General features: G+C 48.5%; 1 protein-coding gene across 14 annotated transcripts in view; it reads left to right on the top strand.

The window, feature by feature from the left end:
• PLEKHA6 (pleckstrin homology domain containing A6) overlaps nucleotides 1–13,117 on the top strand; it is a 142,436-nt gene that overhangs the window by 69,770 nt on the left and 59,549 nt on the right. The window lies entirely within an intron of this gene.

Here is a 13,117-nt window from a genome sequence, read left to right as displayed (position 1 = left end):
CAGTCCCATAAGGAAGATGGAATATCACTCCTACCATATATGCCCCTCAACCACTCACTCACCAGAGGCTGCCTTTATCTCTCGGGTAATTCTTGACTCCGTGGGGCAGATTGCCTTCTTCCCTTTTCTCCCCGGCTCATCTCGACAGGCGAGGGGACTGAATAGTCAGGGGCTCCCCAAAACTTGGGACGTTCCACATGGAGATCGATGCTCCCTGAACACTGGGTTTAGGAACATAGCAACCAACGTCTGTTCAGGTCTTTGTAGCTGAGAGCGTGTTCCCATAGCATGTTTGTTGATTCCCCCTATTTCTCTCCCACATTTGCCCAGCTCAGGTCTCCTGGGAAGGTGCAATCTCTAAACCTTAGGGTCTTCCTCTTAATTTCCAGGCTTCGGCTAAAAGGAGCATAAAGAGGTCATCTGGCCCAATGATGATCAGTTTTGGGTCAGTGACAAGAGTTTTCACCAGTCTGAGGTGAAATGAGAGAAAGAGAAAAAACATACTGATTTTTTTCCTCCCCAGAAAGCAAAATTGTATTCAGTTCAAAGGTTTTTTTTCAGGGACAGAAGATGTTCTTCAATATTTATTCTGGGGTTATAGCTTTTTTATTCTTTTCATGAGCTGGTGGTGAGAGTAGATGGTAGTTGGGTTTTTAAAATGTCCTTATTTGGCAAAATAAAAAAGTTGGCAGCCTCATAGTGGTTCCTTAAATTTCGTTTTTTGAAATTTAACTCGTGCACGAAATCCAAAAATCTTGCCTCCAGGCAGGACCTTCTCCAAACAGATGAGAATCTCCCTGATAACAGCTCTTTTGGGTGGATTCCTGAAAACCCAGACTTGGGCCTTGTCACCACTGTTCTTTCCCTGTGGGTCCTTGGGTCATGATAAACTCATAATGAGTCTTGGTTTTCTCATTTTTAAAAGTTGTGGGAGGGTCTTACCTCCCAGGCAAGGCCACGCTCTGGCAAAGGAATGTACTCTTACTTCCTCTTCCTCTTTATCCAAGAGTCAGAGTCTCCCTTTTCTGAGGGGCTCCAAGATCAGGCTTTGCCAATTCTTATTTCTGTAGTTATCTTTTGGAAATGATGGAAGTCATTTTCTATCCTTGGAGGAGAGTGGGAATTTGTGGCTTGGATTTTGGGAGCAGCAAGAGGTTTATTTCACGTTTGGTCTCCAGTGTTAGTCATTCGGAAATACCCCAAATGAGTTAAGGGCATTTAAACATCTTGCTATGAGTTTTTGAAATGGTGGCTCTTCCCGAACTCACAAGAGTATCCCTGGAACTTTCCTAAATCTACAGGCTCCTGGAGCCATGAGCATGTCTGAGTCTTCCACCTTCTGAGGAGTCAGGCCCGGAATAGCAACAAATCTGTGGGAATCCCCAGGCAGCCCCAGCTGCCAGCCTGAGTCATGTGGTTGGATGTGCACATGCGTGCAGACCTGTAGGGGAGAATGCGTGAAAGGGAAAATCGGTTTGAAATCATCCTAGACTTTGAGCTAGATGCTCATTTTGAGATTTCTTCTAGGACCCTTTTTCTGAAAGCAGATGCCAAGGAGAGAATTTTCTGATTGTCCCCATTTTCATGTTCTGAAACAAGAGTCTTCCTAGCCTAGGAAAGCAGGTTTAACTCGGGCTGTTAAATTTGGGGGAGTGAGTAGCATGGCCTCACTTCAAGCTTGCCTGGGGCAGAGGGAGACACAGAACAAGCTGGTGAAAAACTCAGGAGCCTCAGGTTCTGACCTGGAAGACCAAGGCCAGGTGCGTGAAATTCTCCTCTCCAAGAGATTGCTGGGTAGTGACGGGTCAGTAGGACAGTACAGCCCTCCAGAACAGTGCTGGAGAAAAACTCACAGCTGTGACTGACGACAGATACCACAGACCTATTCAAAGTAGCCACAGGGAGAGAGGCAAAGTGATAAAGGACCCAGGAAGTGTCAATTAAAGATCTCTGCCACCTGAGCAGTTTCTGTAAGGTAGAGACCTCCACAGTGTCTGTCTGATGGCTCTACCTGGGTGTGGGGCAGGCAGGTGATGGGGACATGACGGTGGTTCTCTTAGCACATCTCTGGTCACTGGTCATGGTGGCTTTCCTTAGGGAGGCCTTCATGAGGATTTTGTCTTAAACTTTGGATAAATTTGGGACACAGATTCAGAGCGTGCAGTCAAACTCCTAGAGATTAGGATCTCTTCTGATGTTCAAGCCCAAAGGGCGGAAGGTGTTAACCACTCAGCATGGCTTTTTCTGACTGTAAAGGTCAACGGGAACATGACTGGGACCTTCAAGATGTCCCTGTCCTTATCACGGTGAATACTGTGGAAAGCAAGCTCTGGACTCCAAGGCCACCTTTGTCTTCAACTGGCTGCATGGTCTTGGGCAACTCAGTTCGTCTCTGGGCCTCCTGATTCTGCATCTGTCAAATGAGGGAAGTGAACTTGATGGCCGCCATCCCACTTAACTCTGCACACCTCAGTTCTCCATCTGATGGACAGCAGGGCCTTTCCCAGAACTTCAGGGAGACTGGTTGCTTCACGAGGTGGAGTCTGCAGGTTTGTGTCCAGCAGCTTCACATCTCTCAGGAGGGTCTGTTGGCTTGAGGTGGCAGGATGAGACAGGTTTTCTTATGACAGCAGATCTGGGGTCAGAACCTAGAAGCATACCGGGATGACAGTGCCTCAGAATGGGTCAAGTCCTTCATAACTACCAGTAAATCCCTGAAATGCACAGCTGGAGCCTAGAGATCTGAGAGGAGCAACTGCCCAGTATCGTTCACAGTTATTGGCCAGGGCTAGTTTCCAATTGTAAAAGCCTGGGGGCCACGAAACAGCATCAGGAGAAACACACCAAGCCTGTTTCACCGCGTGCTGGACGGTCTTGTTTCTCCCCCCAGAGCGGCCCATCTTCATCATCTTTTTCTTCCTTCTTTCAGCCCAACTCTCTGCAAACTTTGGCCCCCTCCATCCCTTCGTGTTCCTTGAGGCTTGGACACTTGTTCCCCTAGGAAGGCCTTTCAGGCGTAGGTTGCACAGGTGGAGCTGTGGGGTGGTAATGGGGTAGAGAGCGGGTGGGAAGTGCAGTGAGGTGGGGAGTTGGGTGACGTGCTTGGAATATTGGGGCATGTCTGTACCTGAATTCCAATCATACAACAACAGCACATGGCCTCTGCCTGCTCTGTTCAGGTGGAAAGACAGCGAATTCTTACAGGCTGATGGGCTGGTCTTTGGATCCTCTCCCTTATCCCATGCCAGCTTGCATTCCAGGGACCCGGCTCAAGGCTGCAGGAACCAGGGACCCAGGAAAGATTCCAGATTGGAATAAGACAATAACTCTGGTGGCTTTCCCGAAACCCCTGTCTTCAGGGTCCAGAGGAACAGTATAGACCGTAACTGGTCATCTGAACTCCTACGGCCTGTGGGTAACATGATGCGTGTACTGTGTACTACATCGAGCCTCAAGCAGGGTCTGGAGCAGCTCCAAAATCAAACATATTAACCTTTCTGCAGCACGGCTTATCTAAAGCATCACATGACTGGGAGAAAGAAAAGCTATGAAGACTCTCATGCCAGTTCAGGTCATGCTTTGTTTCTAATTAGGTTCGAGTTAGGTTGGCGTCCGCCAGGCATTGAGTTAGGAAAAAATGTTCAACTTTTAGATGTTTGTGTATTTGGGGATGCTGTTAAGGCACTGGGGTTCTGGACTGCCTTGTAGAATCCTATCCGGTGGAATTAGCATTCCCATTTCACAGAGGAGGAAGGTAGGGCTCAGAGAGGATTAGTGACTTGCCTAAGGCCATTCAGCCAATATGGGCAATTTCAGTCCAGAGCTGTCTGCGCCCAGAGCCAGGCTTCTGCCTCCAAGGTATGGCACACTTTACCTCTCTAGCAGCGAGTGAAAGAGAGTTGAGGGTGGGTGGGGCGCTCTGACTTTGGCGATGGCCCCAGTGAGGGAAGTGTTCTGCCCTCTGATAGGGATCGTTTATTGGCTTGTTCTTATTTATACATTGACTTGTGGGATCCCAGTAGGCTACAAGCTCAGAAGAGAGGAAGCTAAAGTTCAATCAGCTTTGTGGCTTACAAGAAGAATCCAGCTGGCTTCACAGGGGCTGAGAGAGCCAAGAACAAATGGGGTCAGATTGGGTTTAGCGAGAGAAGCATCATCTGCAGTGGAAACAACCCCCGTGCAGAACCAGAGGAATGCACAGCGCTTCCTGCCTCCCCACCCGTTGCCTGACTGTAGAAGTCTTGCCTCGAGTAAGGACTGGCCTTCCAAGAAGGACTCTCTGGAAGGATCCCAAAGCCCAGATATGGGTGAGAGTGATGTGCAGCTTGAAATAAGAATTCGATTAGGGGGTCTCACTGGTCTTCATTAGCGATGTGAAAAAAGGTCAAAGGAAGTGCTAATTTAATCTGCTGAATCATATGCTTTTAACCCTTCATTGGAAAGATGGACATTGGTCCGTTATGCGGGCAATGGCCCCTCCTTCTACTTTCTGTGTGCTGTCAGAGGACAGCTGCGGTGCCTGGGCCATTGCTAGGTCAGATAAGATCTGAACTCCTAAAATCCAGGCACGCAGGTGTCCATGGTGTTCCAGTGAGGAGCCTGCCACCAGCAAATTCTGCTCTGGTAAGGGAGTGGCTGTGCCATGTCCTTCACTAGGAAGATAGCCATTAGGAAGGGTGGTCGGTTTGTTGCCATAGGAACAAGGAACATCTGCTCCAGCAAGATGAGCAACTTCTCTCCAACTAGAGAACAGAAAGGAAAAAAAAAATTCTTAAAGGGACCATTAGCTCATGGTATTGGTGCCAGGGAAGTAGTTTATCTGAAGAAGACCCAAGGGGCAGATCAGACCCCTTGGCCTGAGAGCTCTGTGAGGCTCTGGGGCAGCAGAAGACCCACATTTGCTTTGGAAAATGCAGGAGAACAAAGACAAGATTTTTTTTTTTCCTGCCCTGGATAAGGGCTGTCCTCTGAGAACATGTCTCAAAGCTGAGTCGGTTTGTTGGCCCAGAACTCCCCGCCTCCCTCTGTCACCTGCCGCCTTCCTTGGGGATCTTAGCTCCCCTCTGTGGTTGCCGGCTCCCTCCTAAACATCCCAGAAACTTTTCTAAGCTGAGTAGTAGCAAACTTTCCTGTTTTCTCTGACCCTTACCCCCATCCTTGTCCACTCTGATGGCCTCATCTCCGGTTGGCCTGGTTTTCTGCGGCCCCGTGGGCAAGGATCCCAAACCCTTTCCTTCTTCCTCCACTTACCTTCCTTTTCTCCTCCTGTCAACCAGCTGCACAGGGCTGATGAGACGCTGGGTCTTCCAGAAGTCATCTTGCCCCTCTTTCGGGTGTCAGTTAGGACTTCTGGGTACATGCTTCTGAAGCTACTCAAGACAGCTTAAGCCCCAAAGGGGATTTTATTGTAAGGGTCAGAGAAATGTCTGGATCCCAAGAACAAACGAGAACCAAGAAGCCAAGTGACACAAGTACGGTGCTGGTTTGCTCTTCTGCCTGTGTTGGCTTCAGTCTTTCCTTTCACTGCAGAGAGACTGCCCAGCTTCATGGTCTGTGTACAGGGTACAAAAGATGGCCTCCAGCGGCTCTTGGGCATGCCGGTGGAGAAGGACTGATCGCTTTTCTCTCTCAGTCCCAGTTCGCAGCCCCGGAGAGAGTTTGGGTTGGGTTGAAACCAGGTGGCTACCCCTGTAAGGAAGCCTGGCATCAGCTTTAGGAACACAGCTGTTACCATGGTGACTATGTGGGTGTTGGGGTGGAGAGAGTTTCTATGAAGGGGGGGTACTTTCTAGTACATGTTAGCCCTTCGTGGGCCTCCAAGCCTAGAGGACCTTGGCTTGAAGACTTGACACACCCCTGACCTCCCTTGTTCATCTCTTGGCCTGCCTGGTCCTGGGGACTGGTGGGTACCTAGTCGGTAGGCCAGCAGTACAACTGAAGGCACCCAGGGCATGGTATGACATCAGTGTCATTCCCTGTGAGTGGGAAAGGCATAGAACCTGAACCTAGAAGGCGGGTCAGTCCCCCATCTTACCCACAGGTAACACTCTGTCCTTTTAGTGAAGTCCTTTATAAAAGATTTTATTGTTCCATCAGATACCAGGGCATCAGCATCTAAAAACCTCACAGTTGGAAAGCCCATTACTATTTCTAAACCCAGTTATTCATAATGTAATTGAATCCATTGTCCTTCATTCCATCTAGGGCGTAGGAGGAGGACCGATGCCCACCATCTTGTTTAAGTTAGGATTGAATCAGTGACTATGAAATCATCCTCTCACATGAGAGAATGGAATTTGGGCCGGGGTATAGGGGATTTGGATTTCTGGCTGGCTGCTGCCCTTTATCGAAATGAACCTTAGAGAAGAAGGGCCGAATTGTACAGGTGCCAAGTGATAGACTCTTTTCATGGCGCTACATCCCTTTTTGTATCCACCCTCCTTCGTGCCTTTCTCTGCCAAACCTCTCCCCTCCATCTGCTGTAATGGCAGACCTGGAGCAGAAGTCCTGGGGCTGGAAGGAGCAGAGGGGAGGCAGGCCCTGCTTGGCTCTGCTCTGAGACGGGCCTGTGGGAGGGTATTGCAGAACGGAGCACTTCCCTCTGATCTCGCCTGACTCCCCTGGAGCCTGGGAGGTGGGGGTGTCTCCGAATGGAGCAGAGGGAGGGCCTGCAGGGCCCAGGAGCCCGGCTATTTCTGTAACACAGAACACATCTGCAGCCAGCCGCAGAGAAGGTCAAACTCTGGGCGCAGGGCTGGAATGCAAGGGGCCAGGCGGCAGGGAGAGCTGTGGTTTCACCCCTGCTGGCAGCTTGGAGGGCCCCTGCAACGCCCTTCCCGGGAAGGCTGGGCTGGTGGGGTGGGGCGGGACTTTGTCCCTGGTGGTGATGGTGTAGGGTTTGCGCTATGCTCCAAACCCCAATACCTGTTGCATGGAGGTAGGGAGGAATGTAATTCCAGGTATGGGAGCGATGACTCTCTGCCGTGGGCAGTATCAGGACAGGCAGAGCACGTGTAAAGGGAAGGCAAAGTCGTGCTAAGGGGAGGCAGGAAGGGTCAGACAAGCACAGGTGAGTGAATGTGTTGGATGCTCAGAGATGCGGACAGGTGTGGGCCCAGCTTACCGTGAGCCGTGCAGTTCAGCTGCAAGACCCTACCTTCCAAGACCCTGTCTAATTTGTATACGTGGCCTTTATCTTGATGAAGTCCCTTCCAGTTGAATAAGCTTCAGACCGTGCAGGAGCAGGCTCAGCTCTGGCATCCCGGTGCACCCATGTACTACCCGGCCCTCATTCCCTTGCTGCCACTGAATTCGCACAGCCCTGTCCTCGAGACCTGCTCCTCCCGGTGTCTTCCGTGCTTCACCCATCCCCACGCAAGCTTTTGTGTGCTTCTCAAGAGTCTGTGTGTAGTTAGAAAGTTGCCCTGGTTCAGCCCTGCCTTTGTCACAGAAAGACTATCTTGGCTAAACGTGACTTGGCCACCCTGCCGTTGGCCTGCCTCTCTGTAGCACCTTCGATGAATAATCCGCTGATCTGTGCTCCTTCTTGCGCTGTGGGTCCTCCCTAGCTCCTAACCCTCTGTGATGGGGACAGGGCTCCTGATGGGACATTAGCCCGAGAGAGGGCCTTTTCTCAGAGAACCTGAAGAGCTCTGGTCTCCGTGGTCCCTCTCCGTCGCTCTCATTCACGCTCTGGGCAAGGTGATTCTCTGTGTCCTGCCCAGTGGGCTCCAAGGGCCAAGCACTTGCCCGCATTATATCACTGGATGGGTGCAGTACTATAAGCACTAGAATTTGGATCTTCTCCATTAACTCCTGCCCAGTGGTGTAGTCCCTGGAACTGACTTACTTTTCGACTTCCCAGTGTGAGATGACCCAGGAAAACAATATCCGTCTCCCAGTTCAAAGTATGCTAGGGGCAGGCCTCCTCCCACCTGTGATTCTCAGGTGTTGATGATTCTGGCTTCTGAGGATGGGGGAATAAGGGACCACTGCAGATGATCACTTGGGCCGAGGTGCATAGTGGCTTAAAGGCACGGTAGATGAGATTTAGGAACCGCTAAGTGCCATCTGTTGAAGAACTTCTCTAGGAATTATTATTAAGGATCCATTCTTAGGTAGCAACATGCGAAGGGGCTTTATAGTCCAGATTAGGCCATTGTTTCCTATGAGTGAATTGTCCAAGGCAGAGGCATAGATGAGAATGATTTCTGGCATTTACTGGTTATTCACCAGGTTCCTAGCACCTCTCTTAAATTCCCAACCTGTATGATCTCATTTAATCCCATGACAAACCTGTGAGGTAGGTACATATATTACCCCTTTCCACAGGTGGGGCAGTGAAGGCACAGAGAGGTCAATTTAGCCGCCCAGAGCCCCTTAGTCAGTCCCTGGTGGAGCCAGGATTGGAACGGGGGCAGTCTGACGCCAGAGCCAAAGTTCTCAAGACTGATGCAGATTCAACTCCGTAAAAATAAACGGAGGGATTAGTTTGTAGGATGATGCATGAGAAGGGAATTTCAAGTTGCACAACGAACATGAAGTGGGACGAGCGCCGGCTTTGGACTGTGTCCTGGGCTGTAATCCCTGCTCTCTCACTGCCTGAGCCTGTCGCTCCAGGCTACTTACCTGACCTCTCAGGTTCCTGCTCCACAGGCAGGATCCCAGTACCCATCCCTGAAAGTGAGGCAGAGAATGTGCTTGGGGAGGTGTTAATTTCCTTTTCGTTTCTCTGCCAGTTGTCAAGTCTTCCTGGGGAGGGTGAGGAGTGATTTGGGAATTCAAAATTAATTCTTGTTTCTGGAGGAAAATGTCCAGCCAGGCCTCCAATACCCGATCTTTTGGACAAGACTTTCTGCCAACCCCATTTCCTACTGTTCCATCCTGGGACTGCCCTGATTCTGAGGAGAGCTGGGCGGGAGCGAGAGGGGCGGGGGCTTCAGGCAGCTCTCGAGGCTCTCAGGGGCCCATCTTTCTGCATCCTCTTTTTTCCCCTTCTTTTTAAAAACAAGGATATTCTTTTGCATAACCACTGTACAGGTGAACAGATTTAGGGAACTTAACCTCGACGCAGGGCTAGTATCTAACATACAGTCCTCACTTAAATTTTACCAGTCATCCCAATGAAGTCATTAGAATCCAAATCTGGGACCATGTCTCTTTACTCCCCTCTAATCTAGAAGAACTCGCCAGCATTTTTTTTTTTTTTTCCTTTTTGGTTATACAAGCCTCGAGGTTTTTTGAAGAGTGCAGGGACCCTCCCTAGCCCTTTCTGGGCCTTGTCCAGTCTTCCCAGCTCCCTCCCAGGTCCTCCTAGCCTCATCCTGGAGCAGGGCTGACTACGGTGAGGGACAGGGAGTCCCCTGGTCGGTGCAACATTGAAGGGGTGTCACAAGACTCAATTATCAAGAGCGCTATTTAAAAAAATCAAATTAGGGCTCCGATTTCTTTCTTTTTCTTTCTTTCTTTCTTTCTTTTTTTTTTTTTTAAGATTTTATTTATTTATTTGACAGAGAGAGATCAGAGGCAGGCAGAGAGAGAGGAAGGGAAGCAGGCTCCCTGCTGAGCAGAGAGCCCGATGCTCAATGCTCGATCCCAGGACCCTGAGATCATGACCTGAGCTGAAGGCAGCGGCTTAACCCACTGAGCCACCCAGGCACCCCTAGGGCTCCAATTTCTTAAAGAACACAGTATCAACAGTTTTAAGTAAAGACAGGATCGATAGCCCTAGTGCTCAGACAACAGGGAAATTTAGTAATACCCATCCGGTTTCTCTTTAAAACACATCATTTAGGGGCGCCTGGGTGGCTCAGTGGGTTAAGCCGCTTCCTTCGGCTCAGGTCATGATCTCAGGGTCCTGGGATCGAGTCCCGCATCGGGCTCTCTGCTCAGCAGGGAGCCTGCTTCCTTCTCTCTCTCTGCCTGCCTCTCAGTGTACTTGTAATTTCTCTCTGTCAAATAAATACATAAAATCTTAAAAAAAAAAAACACGTCATTTATCATGGATCTTTTTTTGACATTTTTATTTTGAAACATATTCCATGAATAAAATATTAATCAATTTTGATCACTGAGTTTTTAGTGCTCCCTTGTTTTAGTTTTTCATGCTCCCTTGCCCTGCAGGGTGGTTTTTCCCTCCTGTCATCCAGTCCTCAGGACAAGGAGAGAGAGAGAGGTGGGGCTCCCAGCGAGCCACTGTTCTTGTGCCCTGGCCACACTGGTGGAGGAGGGAGGGCGGGGCACAGAGAGTCGAGGAGGGAGAGGTGGGGTACAGAGGCCTGGAGCCCAGCCGGGTCTCTGGCCTGGAGCCCTCTAACAGCTTCCAGCTGCTTCCACACCCACCAGACTTCCTGCCTTGGGAGTGGTGTTTGGTTGTCCCCCTCCCCCTTCTCATCAAACGTGTGATCTGATTAGATGCTTGGATCCAGTCATCTCTAACAGTCTCCTCTCTCTTAACACTGCGTGGTTCCCCTTAATCCATCCTCTTCTGACCCTCTGTCTGCTCCTGTTTTCATCCGTCCTGGGAGCCCCTTCCGGCTCTGTAAGTGACCACTGTCCAAGAGCAGGCACCTGAGGCAGGGTGAGTACCCCGACACTGGTCCACGTTCCATGTTCTGGGAGCTGAGTCAGGGCGGAGGGACACAGGTGGGGGGGGGGTCAGCCCTACTAAGGACAGGTCTGTGGCAACAGGAAAGAGCTAAGGACTTCCCTCCCATAGGGCAGGTTGCTTATCTTGGCCAGGACCCTTTATCTCCTGGAACTTCAGGGGTTTTGTTAAAATGGGAGATGGTAATATTTTTCTGCCTACCTCATGGAATCATAAAAGATCCAAATAAGATAACGATGAGAATCATCAAGGGTTATACTTCATATTTTCTCTCCTATCATAAGACAAATAATCCCTTATTTTTATTAAGACCATATTCAGATCTGCTACATTATTCTTTTATTTTCTTTTTTTCTCTGCCGCATTATTTGACCCAACTCCGTGAGAGGTGCACAGGCTGACTCAGAGCCCATACGCCTTCCTGCCTTGAACCAGCATTTCTTTCTTTTTTTTTTTTTTTTTTAGATTTTTATTTATGTATTTGACAGAGAGCACAAGCCAGGGGAGAGGCAGGCAGAGGGAGGAGCAGGCTCCCGGCTGAGCAAGGAGGAAGGAGATACGGGTTAGATCCCAGGATCCTGGGATCCTGACCTGAGCCAAAGGCAGATGCTTAACCAACTGAGCCACCCAGGTGCCCCTTAAACCAGCATTTCTGTCGGACTAAAGCGGGTCACTCGTAGAGCTGGAGCCCCTGCCTCTCCCCCCTTCCCCACAGCCCATATCCCATCACAATGTGGACAGAACAGGTAGACCCAGGAGTAGGTTTTGGGCTGTTTTGTTTTAATATTTCAAATGAAAGTTTTTGTACTTTATGGAGTTATAATTAATGTAAGATAAACTGCATCATCTGTTTAAAGGATAAAAGTTGCTGTGTTTTGTGAAACTACAAGCACAATTCACCCCCTGGTTTCTCTCCTCCTCTCAGAAATCCCTCCCTCTGGCCCCCCTCCCTACCACCTCTGATCTGCGGCCTCTGCAGGTTAGCTCACATTTTAAAATTTCATATAATGGAATCGTAAGTACACATTTTTTAAAAAGATTTTATTTATTTATTTGACAGAGATCACAATTAGGCAGAGAGGCAGACAGAGAGAGAGGAAGGGAAGCAGGCTCCCTGCTAAGCAGAGAGCCCGATGCAGGGCTCCATTGATCCCAGGACCCTGGGATCATGACCTGAGCTGAAGGCAGAGGCTTTAACCCACTGAGCCCCCCAAGCGCCCCCAGTACACATTTTTTAGTTGAGGGGTCTGGCTTCTTTCACTCAGCATAATTATTTTGAGATGTGTCTGTGCTGTTGTATGTATCAATAATTCACTCCTTTCTATTGCCAAGTCTTCACCCATTGTATGGATGTAACACATGCATTGGATTCACCTGTTCGTGGACATTCTTTTATTTATTTATTTTTTTGGAGTTTGGGGCTCTGGCAAACAAGCTGCAGTGAACATTTGTGAACAAGTTTGTATGGACATATGCTTTCATTTCTTTTGGGTAAATACCTCAGAAACAATGGATTGTATGATAACTCCATATTTAACTTTTTTTTTTTTAAGATTTTATTCATTTATTTGACAGACAGATCACAAGTAGGCAGAGAGGCAGAGAGGAGGAAGCAGGCTCCCTGTTGAGCAGAGAGCCCAATGTGGGGCTCGATCCCAGGACCCTAGGATCAGAGCCGAAGGCAGAGGCTTTAACCCACTGAGCCACCCAGGCGCCCCTCTATGTTTAACTTTTTAAGAAACTGCTGAACTTTTCCAAAGTGGATGTACCATTTCCATCCTCACCAGCAGTGGATGAGTTCCAATTCACCTACCTTCTTGTCAACACTTGGTATGATTAGTCTTAATTTTAGCTATTCTGGTGGGTGGGTGTAGTGTTGTTTCATTGCGGATTCAATTTGCATTCCCTAATGACTAATGACGTGGAGCATCTTCTTATGTACTTTATTTGACACTGTATATCTTCTTTGGCGGGGTGTCTGTTTAAATCTTTTGCTCATATATTTTTTTATTGTGTTGTTTGCCGCCTTCATGTTTAGTTGTAAAAGTTCTTTGTACATTCTAGATAAAAATCTTACATCAGTTGTATATTTCACAAACATAGCCCCTCAGTTTATGGCTTGCCAATTTCTTTTGAAGAGCAGTTTGCTATTTTGGTGAAATCCAATTTATTGATCATTTCTTTAAAGTTGGCGAATTTTGTGTGTTGTTTAAGAAATTTGCCAAGCCGAAAATCACTAAGATTTTTCTCCTATGTTTTCTTCTAGAAATCTTATAGTTGTGGCTCTCACATTTAGATCTTGGTCCATTTTGAGTTAATTTTTTAAGGTAGCGGCAGGGGGCTTGTTTTGTTTTGGCTTTGTTTCGTGTTTGGTATATGGATCTCTGTTTTTCCTGTAGCATGTATTAGAAGGTTGTCATTCCCTCAGTGAATTGCTTCTATACTGTTCTCGCAAACCAAATGACTGTATGTGCATAGGTTTACTTCTCGATTCTCTGTTCTGTTCCATTT

Source organism: Mustela putorius, unplaced genomic scaffold, assembly GCF_011764305.1.
Source record: "Mustela putorius furo isolate JIRA1106 unplaced genomic scaffold, ASM1176430v1.1 tig00000508_pilon_pilon_pilon, whole genome shotgun sequence".
NCBI classification, from domain to species: domain Eukaryota; kingdom Metazoa; phylum Chordata; class Mammalia; order Carnivora; family Mustelidae; genus Mustela; species Mustela putorius.
The sequence above is the reverse complement of the archived record's forward strand: the minus strand, read 5'-3'. Positions and strand labels throughout refer to the sequence as shown.